Source organism: Monodon monoceros, unplaced genomic scaffold (genome assembly GCF_005190385.1).
Source record: "Monodon monoceros isolate NGI ecotype Baffin Bay Population unplaced genomic scaffold, NGI_Narwhal_1 Super_Scaffold_4, whole genome shotgun sequence".
In the NCBI taxonomy this organism is placed as follows: Eukaryota; Metazoa; Chordata; class Mammalia; order Artiodactyla; family Monodontidae; genus Monodon; species Monodon monoceros.
The window spans coordinates 74,611,774-74,626,338 of NW_021703781.1; positions in this window are offsets into that span (position 1 = coordinate 74,611,774).

Genomic DNA, 14,565 nt, shown 5'->3' on the forward strand with positions numbered 1-14,565 from the left:
GGCCTCAGCCTGACTCCCGGGCTTCCAGACCTTCCAGACCAGTGCCCCACAGAACTGGAGCCTTCCATGACCGCTGGCCCCACTGAAACTGGCCCTTGCTCAGGCCCGGCCTCTCCTCCGACGGGAGTTGGCTATGTGCCTGGTGCTCGGGCAGGCCGGCCCTGCTGCCCCCCAGGCCTTATTCATTTATTCCTTCATTCACTCACTCACTCATCATTTAAACCAGTTTGAGCTGGCTTTTTGGGTTCTTGAAATGAAAAGTCCTAACTGATTCTGCCTGAATCAGCCTTCAGTGGAGTCAGCCTTCACTCTTGTTGGACCCCCCAGCTCTGGACTCATTCTCACATTGGTTTGGATCCCAAACAGAAGCCCCGGCAGGTACCAGGTGTCTGCTTGCAGATGAGGCTTAGATGATGCAGGGGTCATGCACTGGTGGGGAGCAGGTCTGCAGCCTGCAAGGCCTCAGCTGGACCCCAGGCACAGTCCTTCACTTCCCATCACTCACGGCTGGACTCCCCTCTCAGAGTGCAGTTGAGGCCCTCTCCCCCACACGTCATGAGTCCTCTCACCACTGACCCCTCCTCTCCACCACGGAGGGCTCATTCCCACTCATGGATACAGCTCATCACTTTTCCGCACTCGCCACACCCAAAGACAGTGGCCCAGGCCTGCCAACAAGGTTGACTCCATAGAGCCCAGGGCCCCTTGTGGGCTCTCTGACTTTGCCCAGATGGAATCCACAGATTCCAAAACTACTAAGTCAAATCTGCTGAAAGACTACTGGAAATGGTTCAATTTGAGATGAAACAGTAGCCAACCTTCAGGGGTTACCATGGGCACTGTTTTCCTCTCTCCTTATACATCGATCCAGGCTGAGCAGCTAGGAGGAACACAGGCGGAGCCTTGCCAATGAGGAAACTGTCCCTCACTCACGGTCAGGCACAGGAAGGCAGGACGCTGCTTCTGCCCAGGATTCAGGCTGGAAACCCTTGAGCAGGACTGCGTTGCAGTGTCAGATGTCCAGGACCCCCGGAAGGGCACAGTGACGACCCTAGAAGGGTGAGTTGCAACAGCATTTTCTCCTGCAAACCAGTGAGCCTATGTGAGGAATGGTGGACAGGAGCGCCTCACCAGTTGCAAAGCCCAAAGGGACAGACTCTTCCCATCTGGGGCCATCCAGGGCAAGCTGATAGAGTCTCGTGTGGCCAGGAATTTGCCAGAACACTTCACTCCGTGCTCCCAGTCTGGAATTCATGTTGGCAAATGTTGCCTGTGGTTAATTAAACGTATTGATAAGATGTGACAGAAGGAGTGCCACTTTCCTCCCATGGTTTAGATATTCCCTCAGGAGCAGAGAGAGGGGAGTCCTGCCAACCCACAGCAACGTTCCATAAAACTAATCACTCTGATGACTCATAAAATAAGGATCTGACACAAGGGTTGAATATCTGAGCTCCTCAAGGACGGGGACCAAGTCTCACTCGTCTGGTGTTCCCAGCGCCTTCCAGTTCCAGGCTCACAGTAGGGCACACAGAACCCGAGTGAGTGTGGGATCCCGCTGCCATGCCCTGGATTGTTTGGAAGGAAGGATCATACCCACAGAAGGCTTCTCATTAGCCTCTTCAGCACACACAGGCGCATATATATAACAGAGCATGGATACAACCTGTGTGCTAGAAACTGTAAAAGCTGATGCAAGAAGCCAAAGAAGCCCTAAATAAATCAAGAGACAGCATGGTCGTGAGTTGGAAAACTCACAAAGATGTCAATTCTCCCTACATAGATCTACAGATTTAACACAATTCCAATCAAAATCCCAGCATGATTTTTTGGTAGTTATAGACAAACTGATTCTAAATTTTTAATAGAAAGGCCAAGAAACTGGCAAAGCCAAAATTTTGAAAAAGAAAATAAAATCGGAGGAGTCACACTACCTGATTTTTAGATTTTCTAAAAAGCTACATTAATCAAGACAGCATGATATTGGTGAAAGGATAGACACATATATCAATGGAACAGAATACAGCATCTAGAAATAGACTCTCACGAGTATGGCCAATAGACTTTTGACACAGTGCAAAGGCAATTCAATGGATAAAGTATAGTCCTTTCAGCAAACGGTGTTGGAACAACTGGACATCATGGGCAAAAAACAATTTTTTTAAAGTTGATCTAAACATACTCCTTATTAAAAACAAAACAAAACAAAATGGAGTATAGATCTAAATGTAAAACACAAAACTTTTCAAAGAAAACATGGAAGAAAATCTTCATCACCTGAATTAGGTAAGGAGTTTTTAGACATGACACAAAATGCAAAATACATAAAAGAAAATAATGACAACTTGGACTTCATCAAAATTAAGAACTTCTGCTCTTTAACACACACAGGTAAAAGAATAAAGAGACGAGCTGCAGACGAGGAGTAATATGCAAATCTCACATCCAATAAAGAACTTCTAGCCAAAATAAATCGAAATCCAACAGTAAGAAAAACAAAATAAAAAATGGGCAAAACCTCGACCAGTCACTTCACCAAAGAAGATATACAGAAGGCAAATATTCAGATGAGAAGGTGTTTAGCATCATTAGCTGTTAGGGAAATGCAAATTAAAACCCTGATGAGATACTACTACACACCTATCAAAATGGCAAAAATAAAAAATATTGACAATACCAGATGCCAGTGAGAGTACAGAACGAGAAGTCTCATATGTTTCTGATACGAATACAAAATGGTACAGACACTTTGAAAACAGTTTTGTTTAAAGTTAAACATGCACTACCCATCCCAGCAATCTCACTCTTAGATATATATACCGTAGAAAAATGGAAACATACGTTCACACAAAAGCCTGTACGTGAATGTTCATAGTGTCTTTATTTGTAGTAGCCAAACACTGGAAACAACCCAAATGTTCTTCAACAGGTGAATAGATAAACTCTAGTGTATCCATATAATGGAATAGTACTCAACGATATTTTTTTAAAAATTACTGATACATGCAATAATTTGGACGAATTATAAAGGTATTACAAACACTGTGAAAGAAGTCAATATTAAAAGGTTACATTCTCTATGATTCTACTTGTATGACATTCTCAAAAAGACAAAATTCTAACAAAGACTTTGTTACAAAATTAGTGACAGTACAGATAAGTGGTCTCCGGGGGCTTAAGGTAGCAGTGGGGAATCATTACAAAGGGATAGCATGAAGAAGTATTTTTGGGGTGATAGAACTGTTTTGTATTCTGATTGCAGTGAGGGTTACACAAATCTATATGTGTGTCAAATTCATAGAAATATATCAAAAGTTTGCTTTATTGTGTACTAGTTTTTAAATAAGATTCTAAAAAACTATTATAAATATACTCCAAATACTCAAAAGGAAAATAAGAACATGATAAAAAGAAAAATGGAAGATACAAAAAAGAAATAAACTTCCAGAGACAAAAAAATGCAAGTGAAAAATAAATTGAATGAGAGTAACACAGATTAAACACTGCAGAAAAAATGGCCAGTAACCTTAAAGACATAACAACAGAAATTATCTAAAGCAAAGCACAGAGAGATAAAACATTGTGAAATAGCATCAAGTGGCCCAACATGTATGTAATTGGAGCCCCAGAGAGAGGGAAGAAAAAATATTTCAAGAAATAATGGCTGAAATTTTTCCAAATTTGATGAAAAATAAACTCACAGATCCAAGCTCAATAAACAGAATAAATATAAAGAAAACCACAGAAAGACAAAAACATAATCAAATTGTTGAGAAGAGGTGAGTAAAGTCTTAAAAGCCATCAGAGAAAAAGACACATAATGTACAGAGGAACAAAAATTAAAATGACAGCAGACAATGGAATTATATATTTAAATACTGGGGTGGGGGGGAGGAGGGGACGTTGTCAACCTAGAATTCTATGTCCAGTGAAATATCTTTCAAAAATGAAGGCAGGGGGCTTCCCTGGTGGCGCAGTGGTTGAGAGTCCGCCTGCCGATGCAGGGGACACGGGTTCGTGCCCCGGTCTGGGAAGATCCCACATGCCGCGGAGCGGCTGAGCCTGTGAGCCATGGCCGCTGAGCCTGCACGTCCGGAGCCTGTGCTCTGCAACGGGAGAGGCCACAACAGTGAGAGGCCCGCGTACCGCAAAAAAAAAATGAAGGCAGGGACTTCCCTGGCAGTCCAGTGGTTAAGACTTCACCTTCCAGTGCAGGGGGTGTGGGTTTGATCCCTAGTTAGGGAGCTAAGATCCCACATGCCTCGCGGCCACAAAACCAAAAACATAAAAACAGAAGCAATATTGTAACAAATTTAATAAAGGCCTTAAAAATGGTCCAAACCAAAAATCTTTTTTAAAAAAATGAAGGTAAAATAAACACATGCAAATTTCAGACATGCAAAACCTGAGGTAATTCATTATGCATTACCAGCAGATCTGCACTACAAGAAATGTTAAAGGAAATTCTTCATACAGAAACAAAAATGAGAGGGTAACATCAGTGAAAATGAGAGAATAAGGATGTCCGAAAGCCCCTCCTCCATAAAGGCAATGAGGACCCTGGCAGAAATTGTCAGAATTAAACTGTTTAGAACTCTGGAAATCAACCAAAGGCTACCAGCAATCTAGGGAGCATTTATTCCAAAAATGGATGAATGTTGGTAACGACAGTGTACACTGTCATATTTTAACTTATTCTATTCCCATATTCCTCTCCCCAGCTCTTTTTTTTTTTTTTTTAAACATCTTTATTGGGGTATAATTGCTTTACAATGGTGTGTTAGTTTATGCTTTATAACAAAGTGAATCAGTTATACATATACATATGTTCCCATATGTCTTCCCTCTTGCGTCTCCCTCCCTCCCACTCTCCCTATCCCACCCCTCCAGGCTGTCACAAAGCACCGAGCTAATATCCCTGTGCCTTGCGGCTGCTTCCCCCTAGCTATCTACCTCTCCCCAGCTCTTTTTTGTGTCTAAATATCTCATAGTAAAATAATAATTTTTAAAACAAGTATTTGCATATTCTTTGTTATTTCTCCAAGTCTAAACTCCCTGTTTAACTGACAGGAAGGCAGCTTTCTCCCAGATCCGTACTTCCCACCATGTGTCCAGGGGTCTTTCTCAATTGGCCCTATCCAGGTACTCCCCCATCCCCCACTGTACTCCCCCCTCAGGCCACACTTTCCTTCCTGATGCTGCCCCCCATCCAGCATCTCAGACTTCCTGGAGCCTTTGTCCTAGTTGTCACAACCATCATGGTACTCCTCTGCCATGGCCCAGGGCGCCCCTCACCAAGGTCCCTGCCCTGCCTGGCCCTGACTAAGGACTTCCTGCTGTGGACACAATCACCAAGAGCCCCTTACAGACTAGTCAGACACCTGGCAGGAAGGGCAGGCCAACGTCTGTTGGAGGGCACTGCCCTCTGTCCCTCTGAGAGGTGAGGAAGACGATGTCTCAGATTCCACAGTCAAAGCAACTCTACCAGCCCCCAGCACCAGAGCGGAAGCCATTCCCATTCTCTCCTGGAGGGTCACTATCTTAGTCAGCTCAGGCTGCCAAACAAAATGCCAGAGACTGGGTGGCTCAAACAACAGAAATTTATCCGTTACAGTACAGGAGGCTGGAAGTACAGGATCAAGGTTCCAGTGTGGTCAATGTCTGGTGAGAGCCCTCTTCCTGGCTTGCACATGGCCACCTTCACACTGTGTCCTCACATGACAGAGAGAGAGGTCATCTCTCTTGTGTCTTTTCTTACAAGGGCACTAATCCCATTCCTGAGGGCTCCACCCTCAAGCCCTGCAAGATATCCAAAGATCTCTCCAAATACCATCACACTGGGGGTTAGGGATGCAACATATGAATTTGGGGGGAACACAATGCAGTCCAAAGCAGTCACTGTGACTGTGTCACCCCCGTCCAGGAGCCATTGTGCCTCTCCTTCCCCACACCAAGCAGCTCCAACCGTTGGGGATAGTTGAGTTCTTCCACCCAGTTGGGCTGGCTTGTGCAGACAACCTCCTTATTTTAACTCAGACAGGCCCACACACCCCTTCTTTGTTAAATGGGTCCAGTGACCCCCCGAGTCTCATAGTACGTGAGGTGTGCAGAAAGTGAGGAGCTGGCAAAGCTGTGTGCCAACAGCTTCCCTACTGAGCAAGCCTGCTGGAGTCATGGGAGCAGGCTGAAGACGAGAGGCGATGACAACCCAGGGCAGTGAAAAGGCTCGATTGACACACATGGGTTTGCTGGACGTCTGTCACCGCATTTGTTCATTTCTCCAGCATACAGATTTTTAAATTATTTTTTGGCCATGTGGCATGAGGGATCTTAGTTCCCCGACCAGGGATCGAACCCACGCCCCCTGCAGTGGAAGTGTGGAGTCTTAACCATTGGACCACCAGGGAAGTCCCTCTCCAGCACTCAGTTCTTGAGCACTTACTCCGGTACTGGGCAGGCTGCTGTGGGCAACAAGAGAGACAGAAGGACCCCTTCCTGCCTCCAAGACCCTCTGGTCCTCCATCGGATACCATCCTGTGTTTTGGATACCCTGGCATGCACCAAGACTTGCTGGCACAAGGCTTGGGGTGGCTTCTCAGTGGAATGATGGGCCCAGGGTCCCCCTGCCTCACACATCGCCTCTGGATGCCAAATGGCAATGATCTCATGACTGGTGGAAACAATGACAGTGACAGCAACATTCAGGGGCCCTCGGGGCCGGCACTGTGTACACGCTTCACATGCAACTTCACCTCTAGCCTTGGGCCAACCCTATAAGGTACAATTATCACTCCATTCTTCAGATCAGGAAACTGAGCCTCAGAGATGGGCTGTAACTTGTCCTATGGTGGCTAGGTTGAGACCTGACCTTGGCCTCTGAAGCTGTCCCAATCCCAGGGCCTGGGGACTGCATGAAACGCACATGATCTGCCCGTGTCATTTCCCATTTTCCCATCAGGAATCTTTGTTCCCCTGTGACCGCAGGCCAGATCATTTTCATGGGAGTTCAGGGTCAAAGGTGAAAGGTCAAAGGTCTGCAGAGCTGTGTTTGCATCTTGCCCTGTCCTTGTACAGCTTACAAACAAGACATTTTTATGCTGTGACCTGCCACTTTCCCACGTCTTGACCAAGTGTGCTTTCCGCATCAAGTTGTTTACTTTCAAAACATTTCTGTTTCTCTAGGCTCACTAGTGTAAATGCCCTCCCAAGGCTGCCAGGCTTCCAGGGAGACGCAGGCTGCAGGCCACAGCCGCTCTCCTAAGCCTCCCACTCCTCGGGTCACACCTGGTGGAGGCTGAGGCCACAGCAGCCAGCCCAGAGCAGTGATGCCGTCAGGGCCGCCAGGACGCCCAAAACTCTCACGAGGGTGTCTATGAAGGTCCCACCATGACCATGCTGGGTGTGGTCTGAGGCCACCCCAGAGTGACCCCCCGACCCCTACCACCTTCCCCAGGGAGGACGGTCCAGTCCCCCACTGAGGCCATTGTGGCCGAGTGGCCCACAGTGAATGGATTCAGAGCAACAGGAAGGAAAACCCTCACCTGCACCCTGCAGGCTTTGAGACAGAGCCAAGTCCAGGGGAGGGGCTGTCCGGGTCTCCAAACTCCACGCCCAGGTGACAAGCCCTCCCAAGGAGGCAGCCTGGAAAGGCTGCAGGGAACACGTGCTAGGAGAGCTCAGCAAGCCATGCGGTCCCTGAAGCTCCATGTCCTGAGAACTTAGGCCAGTACTAACCTGACACCGCTCACGGCACTGCCAAAATGATCAATGCCTGTTAAATGCTAGCCCTGGGGCTTCCCTGGTGGCGCAGTGGTTAAGAGTCCGCCTGCCGATGCAGGGGACATGGGTTCGTGCCCCGGTCCGGGAAGATCCCACATGCCGCGGAGCGGCTGGGCCCGTGAGCCATGGCCGCTGAGCCTGCGCGTCTGGAGCCTGTGCTCCGCAACGGGAGAGGCCACAACAGTGAAAGGCCCGCATACCGCAAAAAAAAAAAAATGCTAGCCCTGGTCACCACTAAGGTTAGAAACATGCATGTTATACAGGGCTCACCAACCCCTGCACCAACCGCTGAATTAATGTAGCTAAATAGTACTTGAGGTTCATTAAGAGTCTTCGAATCCAGCTGGAATGACACAGGGATACCCCACACTCTGTGTGGCAGACGTGCCCAGAGACAGTGCTCACCAAGCCACGGGGGATGCCCATACCCCTCCCGATCTGGGCCTCCATGGCTTCAAGCTGATCTCAGATCACAGACACATCATTAAAGGGCATCAGTCTGAGCTTGGGGTGAGGACATGATGCCCAGTGGCTGCCAGGATCAGAGCTTCCCCCGCACTCAGTGTTCTTTATCACATTTCACCTCCCAAGGGCACTGAGGGTGGGCACTACTGTAAAGTCCAACAGGTGGATGGGGAAACTGAGGCAGCCTCTATGGCATCCCTTGAGGTAGTCAGAGACCCCACAGGATGTGGCCCAAGGAAGGTGAGGAAGCTCGCCCTGGACCAGAGGCAATGTAGATGCCAAAATGCTCACCAGCTTCAAAGCCTGGACTCAAAAGTCAGGAGCTCGGAGCGGAGGCCGCACCTGTGGGGGCGCTGGAGGTGCCTTGCCCAGGGCGCTGGGGTCAGCACCGAGGGGCTGCACAATCTCCTCCCCTACACCCTCCTTCCTCCACCGCAGCCCCCAGCCAGCCTCACCCCAACAGGTAAGTCACAGAGCAAAGGCACTGGGATTTCATAAAGGCAACACATCCGCATGCCAGTGAGAGGTGGCCATTATCAGCAGGAGAACAGTCTGCTTCCTACATGGTCACCTGGAAAAATTAGGAGGAAGAAGCCAAGGCAGAACCAAACACTGCCCCCACCAGGACCCTGGTGGCCCAAGGCATTAAGGAGGGTGGCCCTGAGGACAAGGAGTGCCAGGTGCCCACCGAGGTGAGCTGTCCTTGGGCAGGTTGGCAACTGATGGGGAACAATACAAAAAGTGAGACTGGCCAGGAGCCAGGATTTCCTTCTGGCTCGAGCCCACAGGCCTGGCAGACCTTGCGGGTCTGACTCAGGGGAGTCACAACCTCCGGAGTCGTAGTGTCCCCACATCACAGCATTACTAGGTCACAACCTTACCACTGGTGCATCTTGAGAGTTTTCTGGATCCAGGCAATGGCAGCTGAGAAAATATTTTCAGCAAAGCCATGCGTGCCCAGTGACCCTCCAGAATCCCCGCCGCCCACTTAAACGTCTCCAGACCCGTGAGGCCGGCGTGTGCTCCAGCAGCTGCAGGTCCCCTGCATGTGCTGTCAGCATGAAAGCTTTATGCGACTCCCTTGGGGCTTCAACTCTAAACAGTGTCCAGAAATTTTTATAGATCTATTTTTAGAGTCAACTCTGGAAGGAGTTCCTCACCAACAGCTTAGTAAGCACAGCCAGGTCCAGGAGCACGACGACCTAGAAAGCCTCCAGTCCCTCTGTCTTCCTCCACCGTCCCACTGGGTAGGACATGTGTTTCCCCACTCACGGACCTCTGCTCCCAGGGATCATTTCCTCTCGAACAAGACAGCCAACAAGACCTGGCCTTTGCCCCCAAGGAGGCCTTTGGAGCCAACTCCTTTGCAAAAACCCCAAATACTCTCACCCACGAGCAGGCTTCCAGCAGAAGCACCGGCCTGAGAGGGAGTGCTGTGTACTTTGTAATGCCAACACCACCTACTCCCTGGTCCTCAAGGCCCGAGGAAGCGGGTTCTCTGTCTGAGTTTCCAGGTGCCCTGGGGGTCAGGGAGCACAGGAGGATGGCTCTTGCTGTCAGGCCTGTGTTACAGTTTTGCCTCTTCATCTGCCTCTGTGACCCTGGGCGAGTTACTTACCCTCTCTGAGCCTCAGCGCCCTCCTCAAAATGGGAGGATAACACCCACCCCTCCAGCAAGCTCAGCCCAGCCTCCAGAAGCTTAGAGACATGGCTTGGCCACACCCTGTCCTGGGCCAGGCTCAGCAGGCCTACAGCACCTTGCCTCAGCACCAGAAAAATGTTGGAGAAAACGGTGCTCATCTTAACAGCCTCGGGAACCCCCGTTCGCTAACACTCATGCCCTGCGAGGCCAGAGGCTGCCAGCATGGAGGCTCCAGACAGGGGAGATCCAAGTGCCTGGGAAAACTCTGTCCTCCAGGACCCCTCCCCAGATCATGTAGAACAAGCAGAGGCCCTGAGTGTGGACTTGGGTCTGTAGGAGCTGGGCCTCACGGGGCAGCAATCTTCTCGGAAAATCCACAAGGCCCCCGGGCCCCTCCCTGCTCTGAGTCCAGAGCACAGCAGCCCCTGGGACATTCAGGGGAAGATGAGTCCTGGGGTCAAAATGCTCACTGCTGGGAGCCAAAGGAATGAGATGGGCTTTTCTGGGAGAGAAGGACAATCCTAACGGCAGCATTTTCCCAGGACATCCAGGCAGCTTGCAGACCTGGGCCCGGGGCAGGGCCTCCCCAGGCTCTTGCCAGGCTCACTCACTCCACAAAGGTTGATTTTGTCCCAACGCCGGGGACTCAGCTGTGAAAGACACCAATGAGACCCCTACCCTCTGGAGCTTAGAGGCAGACACAAATCAAACAGACCACCAAACGAGATACTTATCAGCTGTGATAAGTGTCCCGAAAGAAACGGAGAGGATGTGCTGAGGAAGAAAATAGCAGAACAGCCTCTCTCGCGAAGACCTCCCTGAAAAGATGCGGAGCCAGGACCCGCCTGGCTGAGGGCAGGGCCAGAGCTGTTCCAACCACAGAAGCGTGGGTGTGCCAAGGCTCAAGGTGGGATCACAGCTAAGACTGAGTGAGCTCTTACCTACACCAGGCACCGGTCCCAGGCTTCACGGGTGGTGTATTTCTCTCCAAAACCCTAAGCTACTACATTTACACTTCACAGATGGGGAAACTGAGGCACAGACCAGGTAAGTGACTTGCCCAAGATCATGCAACTGGAAGTGGTAGAACATGGATTTGAACCTGAGTGATCTGGCTCCACGGGCGGTGCCCACGTCTGGTCCCTGTCCAGGGGCACCCTCGGCCCAGGAATGGCTCTGCCGGCCCTTTAGCTCAGCACTGAGGCCAACCAGGCAGCTCAGAGCAGAGCCTGAGCTCTGGAGTCTGAAGACAGAGTTCAACTACTCCTGAAAATTGCTCCTGAGCTCAGGGCACCAAGTGGGGACAAGATCGGACCTTGTACACTGGCTGCAGAGCCAAGCGGCCGTGTGGCTAGGACGGGGCTGAATCTCTCTTGGGCAGGCGGGACGGCTCCCAACCGCTCAGGTTGACGCCCAGCTCAAACTCTTCCTGGCTGTGTGTCCCAGGGCAGGGTGCTTAACCTCTCTTTGTCTCAGTTCCCTCATCTGTAAAATGGGGATGATCAATGAAGATCAATTGAGAAATAGCCATAGAATTGCTCTATAAAGGGACATTTTCCCCAAATGTCGCCAACGTGTGCTAAGAAATGTTTATGCGTGCCCTTTGTCATTGGCAGGGAAAGGTGAACCGTGGCCTTTTCTAGGGCCCAGAGGACATTCGTGCCACCTGGGTCCCCCTTGGGCATGCACTGCTACCTGTCAGTGGCTGGGACACACGTGGCACATTCATAACAGTCCACGCCAGAGACACGGAGAAGAGCTGGATGCTAGCCAGGCACGGGGCTTCGTGGGGTGACCTGAGGACCTGACCCAGTCCTGCTTCTGCAGGGGAGCCGCCTCCCCACCCCAGAGCCAGGCTGGGTCTACCTCTGTCCCCACAACACGCACACACACGCGCGCGCGCGCACGCACGCACGTGCGCACGCGCGCACAGCCTCAGCGGTTGTCTAGGGCAGTGCCAGGGCCACAAGGCAACCACCCAGAACCAGGCCTTGGTAGGCTGCCCTGGACTTCAAAGCTCCTGAGAGCCAGGGTGAGAAGGAGGTCCCAGTCCCAGACAATGACAGGGATCACCAGCGTGGAAACCACCAGCCTCAGCCAGGGAAGAGGCCGGGCCCAGGACACAGCTGGCTCTGGGTTCCTGGGCCAGTCGGCCTGCAGCCAGCATGGTGCTAAAACAGCTGTCAGCAGCGGCGGCCGGGACAGGCTGCATCCGGACAGCTCCCTCCCCCCAGTTCTCCCAGCTCTGGAACTCCCTGCCTCCAGGTGGGCGAGGTCCGCACCCCCAGCCTGGCTTTGCCTGCCTCTGGGCGCTGAGGATGGCCCCTCTCCTACCCTCCTCCTGACCCTGAGCATCCCCCAGAGATGCCTAGACAGCCAATCCGGGCTCCCTACTGGCAATGCACGTGTGCAGGACAGACGCGGCGGGCAGACAGGCTGCTCATAGGCGCTCAGGACAGAAGAGAGGGGAACGCCCCTGCCGCTGCTGCTTCAAGCCAAGAAAATACTTCCTTGTGTCTCTCTGGGCAGGTCCTGCAGAGCCCAGGAATGAGAAGCATGCTAGCTGGTCCCCAGCACCCCTGCAAAGCTTCAATCCACAGTTTGAGGGACGCTTACTGCCCCCGTTCTGGAAATTCCTCCTCCTGGGTTTGCAGGGCTTTGCGTCCTCCTTCATCTCCCTCCCCTCCAGCTGCTCCTTCCCAGCCTCTTCTGCAGCCTCTCCAGCACCTGCCCCTTAAATGTTGCGGTTTCCTCATGGTCCATCCTCGACCATCTACAGAGTGCGCCCTCTCCCTGGGCCGTCTTCAGCACCCAGCTTCAGGAACCCCCATCTGTGTCTCCAGCCCCCTCTGGGCTGCGGACCCTATTCACCCCTCAGCTGCCGGCTCCGCTCTGGACTTGGCTCTGGCGATGGCTGGCGGGACCTCCTCTGAAAGACTCGGGAACCACGGACCTACAGACGCCCACTCCCAACGCCCACAGAGATTTCTTCCGTCTCAGTCCTTGACCTCCACCCCCAAAAGCAGGCCAGAAAGGGAGGCCTGAGCCTCAAGGAAGGCTGAGAGACCCACCCCCGAGGTCCTCAGCCTCGCCAGGCCACCCACTGTCCCCCTGTTGGTGCCACGGTGGCTTTGGAAACTTCTGTTGGTCCTCACCGGGAGCTGCCATCATGTGGTGATAAATTCCCAGATCGACAGACTCTCGTCCAAGTACCCACCCACACACACCCAGGCCTGAGCCACAGACTGCACAAGCCACGAGGGATTTCTGACTCCCTGCTCCCCACTGTGGCGAGGCCTGAAACTCTAGGTGCGGGTCCAGTCTGGGGTCCCGCTGGTGCACCCCCAGCCCCGGGGACAGATGGGACAACCTCCTCTATCCTCACATCTCTCCCTCTCCACCGTCGTGGCTGCCAGATTCACCTTCTAAGGACCCCACGCTGTGAGCACCGGATCATGGCTTTTGCACTTACCTCCCTCAAATTCTTTCTGGAATCAAATGATGCCTAAATAACTAAATTTTAAAATGTATTAAGATTACATTTGTCATGTGAATAAGATTACTCAGGCCGCTGACCCAGCCATTTACAGGCAAAGATTCTGCTTTTACACATCTATCCACATATTTTTATGTAGGAATATTTGCAGCTGTCTAGGTAGCTTGCTGGATGGATGGATAGATGGGTCAATAGGTAGACAGATCTAACTTAACCCACTAGGTGTGTTCTGAGAAAGTCATCTGTCAAATGCTTTTCAAAATGGAACCACATTTTAAATTCATCTAGAAAGAAAGACTCTTGTAAAGCAAGCACACACACTTTAATTTAATGGCTATTTACACTGAGGTTTTCTGATACTGGACACACCTAGGAATGGATTTCAGTTCCCCTGTCTGCACCCTGTGCACCTTCTTTAACACTGTCCCCTTTGCTGTCCCAACTGAGGTTAAGACAAAATTCAGAGACTATCTCTTTGGATGAAATTAGTTTTCCACCAGACTCACACCTCCACCAGCTGCTTTGACCTCCCCTCCCCTCCCCACCCTCTCAGGAACCTCACACCTTCCTCCACCCCAGTGACTAAAGGCACCGACCTGGCAGCTCAGAGCCTGTCTTCCCCAGGTGGGCAGAACCACCCCGAAGTTTATACTTTCCACGAGACGGTCATAAGGTCTAACTTTATAATGACGACAACACCTTCCTGCATGCAGGTCTCCTATACAGCAAATACTGTCATATTTGTTACCTTGGGGACTCCTTGCAACTCCCTCCCAGAGATGAGTCTCCATTTTACAGGTGAGAAAACCGACTGAACAAGGGGAAGACATTTACCCTCAGTCAGGTGACAGGTAATCGTTGAACTGGGCTGCGGTCTGGATCTGGCACTAAAGCCAATGCACAGTCGGACACCCAGCCCCTCACATTTCCCGGACAGCCCAAACCTTTGTACTTTGCGGCTAGAGACAGTCCCTTAGCAGGGTCCAGCCCAAGTGAGTCTCTAGGTCAGGCAACAGGGACTTCAGTGCCCTTATCTGGCAGCCATATTCTCAGTGCCACCTCGACCAGGATGTGTCCAGGGGAGCTGGGGCCTCAGAGGATCCAGAGTGGACTGGAGCAGGGAGCTGCAATGGTCTCACACACACACACACACACACACACACACACACACACACACACACAC